Source organism: Diceros bicornis, chromosome 40 (genome assembly GCF_020826845.1).
Source record: "Diceros bicornis minor isolate mBicDic1 chromosome 40, mDicBic1.mat.cur, whole genome shotgun sequence".
Lineage (NCBI taxonomy): Eukaryota > Metazoa > Chordata > Mammalia > Perissodactyla > Rhinocerotidae > Diceros > Diceros bicornis.
Genome location: NC_080779.1, coordinates 16577881 through 16585318, shown reverse-complemented (window position 1 = coordinate 16585318; position 7438 = coordinate 16577881).

Below are 7438 nucleotides of genomic sequence, written 5' to 3'. Positions count from 1 at the left end.
GGAATCAACTGCTAACAGTGACATTTCAGGCGATACCTGAATTCTCTGGGGTTGGCCTGAGGCCCTGTTCTGGGTGGTCATGGACAATGTCCTTCTCCACCCTCCCAGAGCCGGGGGCCTCCCTGCTCTGAGCTCCTAGTGCCCGGTCTCTCCAGGCCAGAATGCCAGGGACTGAACCAGGGGGCTGGTGGCCAGCCTGGTGCACACACCACATGCCGCTGGAATGAAGCCCCTTCCCCGTGGTCCCCAGTCCTGCCTTGCACTTCCTGGAGCAGTTAGCATTCAGCCAGCTTGCAAACACTGACTGAGCCTGCAGCACCGGGTGAGGAGAGGGCGGGGGTGCACAGAGATGACCCCACCCCAGCCCCGGACCTCTGCCCACGAGTGAGGCAGAATTTAGGCTGCCTGAAGCCTCACCACACTGAGGGTGCCCAGGAGTCAGGTGTTGAGGTTAGAGGAGGGAGATTTGGGGGAGGTGAGCTGAGCCCAGGGGTAGGGATGGGATGCCTTCCCTTCACTTTAAGCCAGAAGGAAGGAGGTTTTAAAGAGAGCCTTCAGGGGGCTTCACAGTGTCCCCTGCAGGTTGAGAAATCCAGTGGACTGATGTCCCACCCCGACCTGCAAAGTCAGAGAGCAAGAGACAAGCTGGGTGTTTTGCTGGTGGAGCCAGGGAGAGGGCTGCTGGCCCAGATGGGGCCTCGTGTGAGGGAGAGTCAGCGTGGGCCCTCAGGACGTCCCAGGAGGCTGCCTGGAGGATGAACAGACCTCAGTCGAGAGAAGATGGAACTGAGGGGGGGTGTTGGGGCTCCTTGGCCCCTCCTGAGGCCCGTGTGAAATACCTAGTCAGGGGGACAGCAGGGTGGTGCCCAGTGATGGCCAGACTCCGAGGACCCGTGGAGGCACCCACAGGAGGGACCCCTGCCAAACCCAGAGCGCAGTTCCAGGTCAGCTCCAGCTGGAGGGGAGGCCGACCACAGCCCCTGCTGGCTGCAGGCCCCTACCTGAGCTGCGCTGGCGTGGGGTTGCACAGCTGGAGGGCTGGCCATGACAGGGGCCTGGACCTGAATGAGACTGAGTTGTGTGATGTGAAGAGGTGCAGAACCGCTGCCTACCGAGCAGCATCCCAGGTGTCTGTGCAGCCACGGGAGGGCGGGCAGCAGGAGAGGTTTTGAGGGTCAGTGGGAGACCCAAATAAGGCTGCATTAGGTGGCTTTCCAGTTCCACAGCTGTGCCGGCTTGTGGTGATACCCCACGTGCTGCGGCATCCAGGGGAGGCTGTTTTGGGGTAACAGACATTTCTTGAGTTCCTGTGAGGAGGGGCTGAACTTGCGTGGTGAGACCCACCTCCACCCAGAGGGGCCTTCCTCGCAGACACTCTTGGAGGGACAAGGACCCAAACCCTGAAACTGTACTGAGTATCTCTCTCTCTCCCTCTCTCTCTCTCTCTGTGCTCCTTGGCGAGGAGTGGTCAGAGCCAGGGCTCAAAGAAGAGCCTGGGAAAAAGACACAGACTGGGGGCTCCGTGGAGCCAGGTTTGGGGTGCCTGAGGAGGAGGGATTTAAACTTGGGTCTGGAATGAAGAGGACTGTGAGCAACAACTGTGGAAGTTCCAGAAGACCCAAGACTTGTGATTGGGGGCAGTGTGAGCCCCTCACCAAGGTGGCATTCGAGTAGGGCCCCTAGCCAGCTAAAAGGGCTCACCACTGCCTCCGCTCCAGTGCGGCCTACTCAGTGTTGTCACGTGAGGAAAACTCACCTTCCTCAGGCTTGGGACCTTCCTCCCTTTCTCCCTTCCAAACTCCTCCACCCTCAGGCTCCCCCCCCCCCCCAGTGTGAAGAGAACCACTCAGCGGAAACCCTCAGGCTGAAGTGTTCATTGCCCTCAAGGTGAGGTCCTCTTGGAGTTTTCCTCAACCTTTTTTGGGTCTGATACACTGCCAAAGAATCTTCGGGAACTCCCAGACTCTCTTTTGGGGAAAGTTTGCCCACGCCCACGGGCCCACACCACTGTCGGGGGACACCTCTCAGCCCCGCTGAGCCCCTCATGAGGAGCCCTGCTCCGGGGCGTCGTCCTCCACCTCCATTCTCTCGGGCCCTTTCTCATTCCTCCTTTCGCTCTGGGCCTAGCTGGCAGGCAGTGCCTGGCTCTGGAAAAGCCTCTGAGGGCTCCAGGGGAGGAAGGGGTAGGGGGTGGGGTAAGGATCATGGCAGGGACACACACACCCCAAATCTGTGTTTATGAGGGACACTCCCTTGGTGGCAGCTACAGTGGGAGGTTCCCAAGGCCTGAGGGCATGGGGGCCCAGCAAGGGAGGGCAGTTGCCCTGTTTTGTCACAGCTTGAAGCTCGTTGACACAGAAGAAAGCATCCTGGAGCAGCGGAAGTTCAGTGAGCACGCCTCGGAGGGTGGCTGACTCTCCAGAGGGCAGCACTGGTCTGGGGAGTGGGTTTCTCTGGTCCTCCATGAGGACCATGAGACCATGCCATGAGCAAGGCCAGGCCTGTCTGAGACGGTGTGATTGGTCAGTTTCAAAGCTGATGTATGGAACATGGGAAGTGGGGTGGGATCTTATCCTTGTGCTCACTTTGGGATGAAAGGAACAGGCTTTTTGTACCAGCTTTGTCACTTTCTAGCCTATGACCCTGGCTGGGCAAATCCTTTAACTTTTCTGAGTCTCACTTTTGTCATCTGCAGAGTGAGATGACAACACTTTCCTCCCAAGGCCACTGTGAAGACTCAATATGCGCAGTGGGTCCCTGCCGGTGGGAGCTTGCTTAGAGCCGAAGGTCGCCAGGGGGAAGGCCCTGGGCTCCAGGGAGCTCTGCCTCTGACCCGACAGCTGCAGGAGGGGCTTGCCCTCCCCTCTCCCCAGGGCGCAGCGGTGGGCTGAGAGCCCAGCGTGAGGCCCGGTCTGTACTGGAAGTCCAACTGGGCTAGACACCTGGTCCACTTCCCGCTGGAAAGAGTCCTCTTTACCTCGGTGGATCAACAGCTCGTGACTATTTTCTTCCCTTGAGGATCTGAAAGTTGGAGCTAATTGGCTGGCTCAAAAAAAAAAAAAAAGGAGAAGGTCGTGCAAGTGCTCTCGTGCACGCTGCAAAGGAGGGGGTGTCTCAGGGCTCTGTTTCCATGGGAACCACTGGCACAGGCTGGCTCCTCGGGGTGCAAAAAAGGGAAACTTGGCGGAGGTTTTGGGCGCCTGACTCCCGGGTGGTTTCCCTGGGAGCTGAGCGAATTCCCAGGAGTCTGTCCTCCTGAGGGGCAGGAAAGACCCCCCTCCCGAGGATGCCCAGGGGCCCTCCCCCATTTCTTCCTCCTTCCCTCCCCACCCCCACCAGAGATCTGGCGAGGTCCCTCAGCCACCTTGATGTGGTCCCAACCTCAGACCCGGGTGGGGATAGATGACAGGCCCTGGAGAGTCAGGCTACATCAGGGGTATAAGGAGCTCAGGCTTGGGGAGGGCTCCCACACTGCAAGGCCCCATGGGGCATAAAAGGGAGGTAGTTAAGGGTGCAGGGACACATGAGAGAGGAGGAAGGACCCCCGCACGTGACCCACGTGATGCGGTCCTGGTAGCTGTCACCGTCTCTGGGTGGCGAGCCCGCATCTGTGAGGCCATTGCGGACCCAGGGCCCCAGAGTGATGTCCCCATCAGGAGGACGCTCTGGACACTGGGGGTGGCCGGAGGACATCTGCAGGGCGGCTGGAGGGACACAGGGAGACCTCTCGCTGCAGCCCATCTTAATGGCAGCGGCCAAGGTCCTCTGCGGGTCACTCCACCTGGTGTCCATGAGGAGGGCCCAGCAGGAGGAGGGAGGGGGCAGTAAGGAAGGGAGGGACTGGCCTGTTCTGAAAAATGCCTCCGGGAGGCTCTCCAGCTCCGCTGCTGCCCCTCCTCCTATTAGGGCAGGAACTTGTGCCAGAGCTGCCCTCCCGCCCAGCCTGAGCTCTCCGCACCCTCCATCCCTCCCCGTGGCCAAGGTAGGGGAGCAGAGAGTGTGTGTGTTAGAGAAAGAGACAGACAGCTGGGGGAGGTACAGAGAGAGGCTGGTGACGGGGGCAGCAGGGAGACCCAGAGAGCCAGCCACAGGACTCAACGGGCTGAGAGGACAGGATTAGGAACCATTTATACAGAGAGAGTGGGGCAGAGAGCTTGGGAGAGGGGCCAGAAATGTACAAGACAGACACGGAGAGAGAGAGTGAGAGGGAGGACGGAGGCAGAGCAGGAGGGGTGGAGCGGGCAGAAGCAGCCAGGGAAGGAGGGGTGGGCAGGGGGCGGGAGAGGAGCCGCCGGTAACAATTACGTCTGGGTCCAAGCAAACATGAAGCAGCTGCCAGCCTGGCCCGCAGTCCTGTTCTCCTCGCTGGGCTGCGAAGAGGGGAGGCGGGCAACGGTTTCCTTCAGCGCCCAGGATGCAGCGAGCCAAGGTAGGCACTGGTGGGCTGGGGGCTCGCTGCGGGTGGGAAACGGGACTCCTGGGGGTTATCCTGGACCAGGGAGCCTTACTGTGCCTCCTCCTTTGACTCCATCCCCTTCTGTCCCCTGTTGCTTTTGGGAAAGTAAGTGTTGGGGTATCCTGGCTGGGAGGCTGGACTCCTGGGGCTCCCTTTGGACTGGAGAGGATTTAAGTGTTAGTGGGACAGAAGCTGACAGGAGGAGCCTGGGGTCAGCCACATGGCTGGTCCTGCTCAGTTAGGTCGCTGGGGCAGGGGCCAGGGCAGCTGACCCGGAGCCTGGGCCCTCTGCCCTTGGAGTTGTAGGAAGGCTGGGTGCTGGGAGGGGTGTCTTACGCTTGAAGGTTGGTCAATGAATGCATCTTTTAATTATTCAAGTAATTAATGAATGCCCACTTCCTAACGGGCTATGAGACCCCTAACAAGGACACGTGCTGATAGTTCCCTCTCTGTGGGGCTGTTGGGAGGTTGGAGAGAGAAAATGCAAGGAAAACGCCTGGGGTAGAGTTCAAGAAATAGTGATGAGGTGTTGGGAAGGATGAAGAGTAACTAAATGAAGAAGAATGAGGGAAAGGAAAATAAGCCGACCCTCAGAATACGAGAACACTCAGAAAATTTGTCCTGATGCCTTGCCAGCTCCTCACGTGTTTGGGACAGTCGTGCTTTGGAAGGAGCACCAGGATTAGGTCTGGCTACTCGTAAGAGGACACCCCAAATAACAGTGGTTTCAACAAGGTTGGTTGCATTTCTCTCTTGTGCAGAAGTCCAGAGGGAGGAAATAGAGGGCTGGCACGGAGGCCTCGTGGTCAGCAGAGACCCAGGCTCCATCTGTCTCCCTGGCTTCATTCTTGAGGTTACCTTAGGGTCCAGTATGGCTGCTGGAACTCCAGCTAGCACATGCAGGCAGCAGGAAGGAGAAGGAAGGAAGGGCAAAAGACCCAAATAAAATCAGGGTCCTGTGAGTAAGGAAGAATGGATACCAGGCTGGCATCTCGAAGTCTCCTCCCCCACCCCTGAGATGGATTCCTGCCTCTCTTTCATCCACGAGGACAAGCAGCCCAGAGCAGGCTTGTGGCTGCTTCAGGCCACACTGCTCCAGAGTCCAGGCCACCCCTGCCCTGTCTGATCCATCTCCCAGGGGTGCCAGGAGGATGGACAGAGGTGATCACATGAAACCCTTTGAGCATGACGACAGGGTATGTTGAAAAGGTGCTTTCTCTTATGTCACAAGTCTCACCAGCAACCTCCAGGCCAGCAGGGCAGAAGGAGAGAAATTTAGCCCCTTGTCGCAAGCTCAGTGCACACACATGCCACAGCCAGCACAGGCCACGTGCATCCCCGGGTGTCCGTATGACTGTGCCCTCAGCTGACCTGTGCCAGGCGACCTGTATGCATACAGAGGTGGGTATTTCTACAGTCAGGCTGCATACAGATGTGCACACAGCCCGCTCTGTCTGCCAGACAGGGGACACTCCTCTTCTCTTGCCTGTCCTCTGCTGGCTCTAACTGCCAGGAAGTCACCGTAGGAGCCTGGCCACCCCTGCCCCTGCCAGGTGGATGGAGTGAGTGGCTTGAGTCCTTCAGGAACATCTGGCCCTTCCCTTGGCCATTGTGATCCCACACTGCCCTCTGCCCTCCCCCACAACCAGCTCCTGGGCCCCAGTGGATCTCACGGTGCCTTATGCCTGTCCGCAGCCTTCCTGTGGCTGGCCTGGCCAGAGACTGGAGTGGGTCCCACCCCTTCTGGTCCTGGGCCAGGCAGGGACAGTGGTCCTAGGGAAGCCACCACTGAGTCCCTCACCAAGGTCAGCAGAGGGATTAATCATGAAAAATAACCTTCCTCTCTAGTGGCAGCAGGGACTGCAATTCAGAGCACAGGCTGGGAGTTGGCCTGTCTCATCTGCTCTCAGCAGCCTGTCACTGTCATGGTCAGTTGCTGCCCCCAGTAACTCACCACGAGTGTCTAGCCCCTCAGCCTTCTCCACACACTCCCCAGTCATTTGTGGATCCTCACAACATCCCAGGAGGGCAGGCACTGCCACTTCCCCTCTGCAGACCCCCAGGCTCAGAGACGGTTGCGGCTTCTCCAGCTCAGCACCAGCTCCACGAGCTCTTAGGAAAAAGGAGCAGACAGAACCGCAGGCTCTGCTGCAGTGGGCACGGGCTGCTGTCCTGGGTCTTCAGGGAGTGAGGTCTTCACGGCCTGGCACATGCACCAGGAATCTCTACCTGCCCAGCATCCAGCCTTCTTGCAGGGCGCTTGTGGGAGGTGGGCCCTAATTTGCTCCCCTGTTTCCAGAGATAGTAATCAAAGCCCAGATTGAGATGGGGACTGAAGTGGCTCTGACTGTTCTCTAGGTGGGGTCTGGGAGAAGGTCAGTGCTGAGGGCAGGAGCCCTGAGGTGGCCAATCCTCCCTCCCTGGACTTCCCAACAGGCCCTGCACCTGCGTTATCTCCCCGGACCCCAGGGAGCCCACGAGATAGCTCTTGGTAGTGTACCCACTTTAACAGATGAGGAAACTGAGGCCTGCACTAGATTGTAAGCCAGAAAGTGTTGTAGCTGAGATTTGAACCCTGCTCTGTCTTACTGCAAATCTCAGTTCCCCAAGGCATGGAGGGGGCACAGTTGTGGGAGGAGACTTCGGAGGAGAGGGGATGCCTGGAACCAGGCAGCTGAGGAGGTGCCCCGTCCCAGTTGGGGGCTGGTTCCGCGGACATGGGGCCCAACGCACCCTCTGAACCCTTTAGTGAGTGCACACAAGCCAGACCCCACCTCCAGCCACGTCCCCCGGACTAGCCGTGTGACCTTGAGCCAGCCACAGCCCCTTTCTGGGCTGCGGATGAGAATTGAAGGACTCCGGTGTTTTGAATTCAGGATCTCTTTTCTTATCAAAATCTTCCACAAGAGTGGGAGCTGTTTTGCTGACTCGGGCTGGCTTGGGGCTCATCTGCCCTCCCCACCCCACCCATCTCTGGTGACG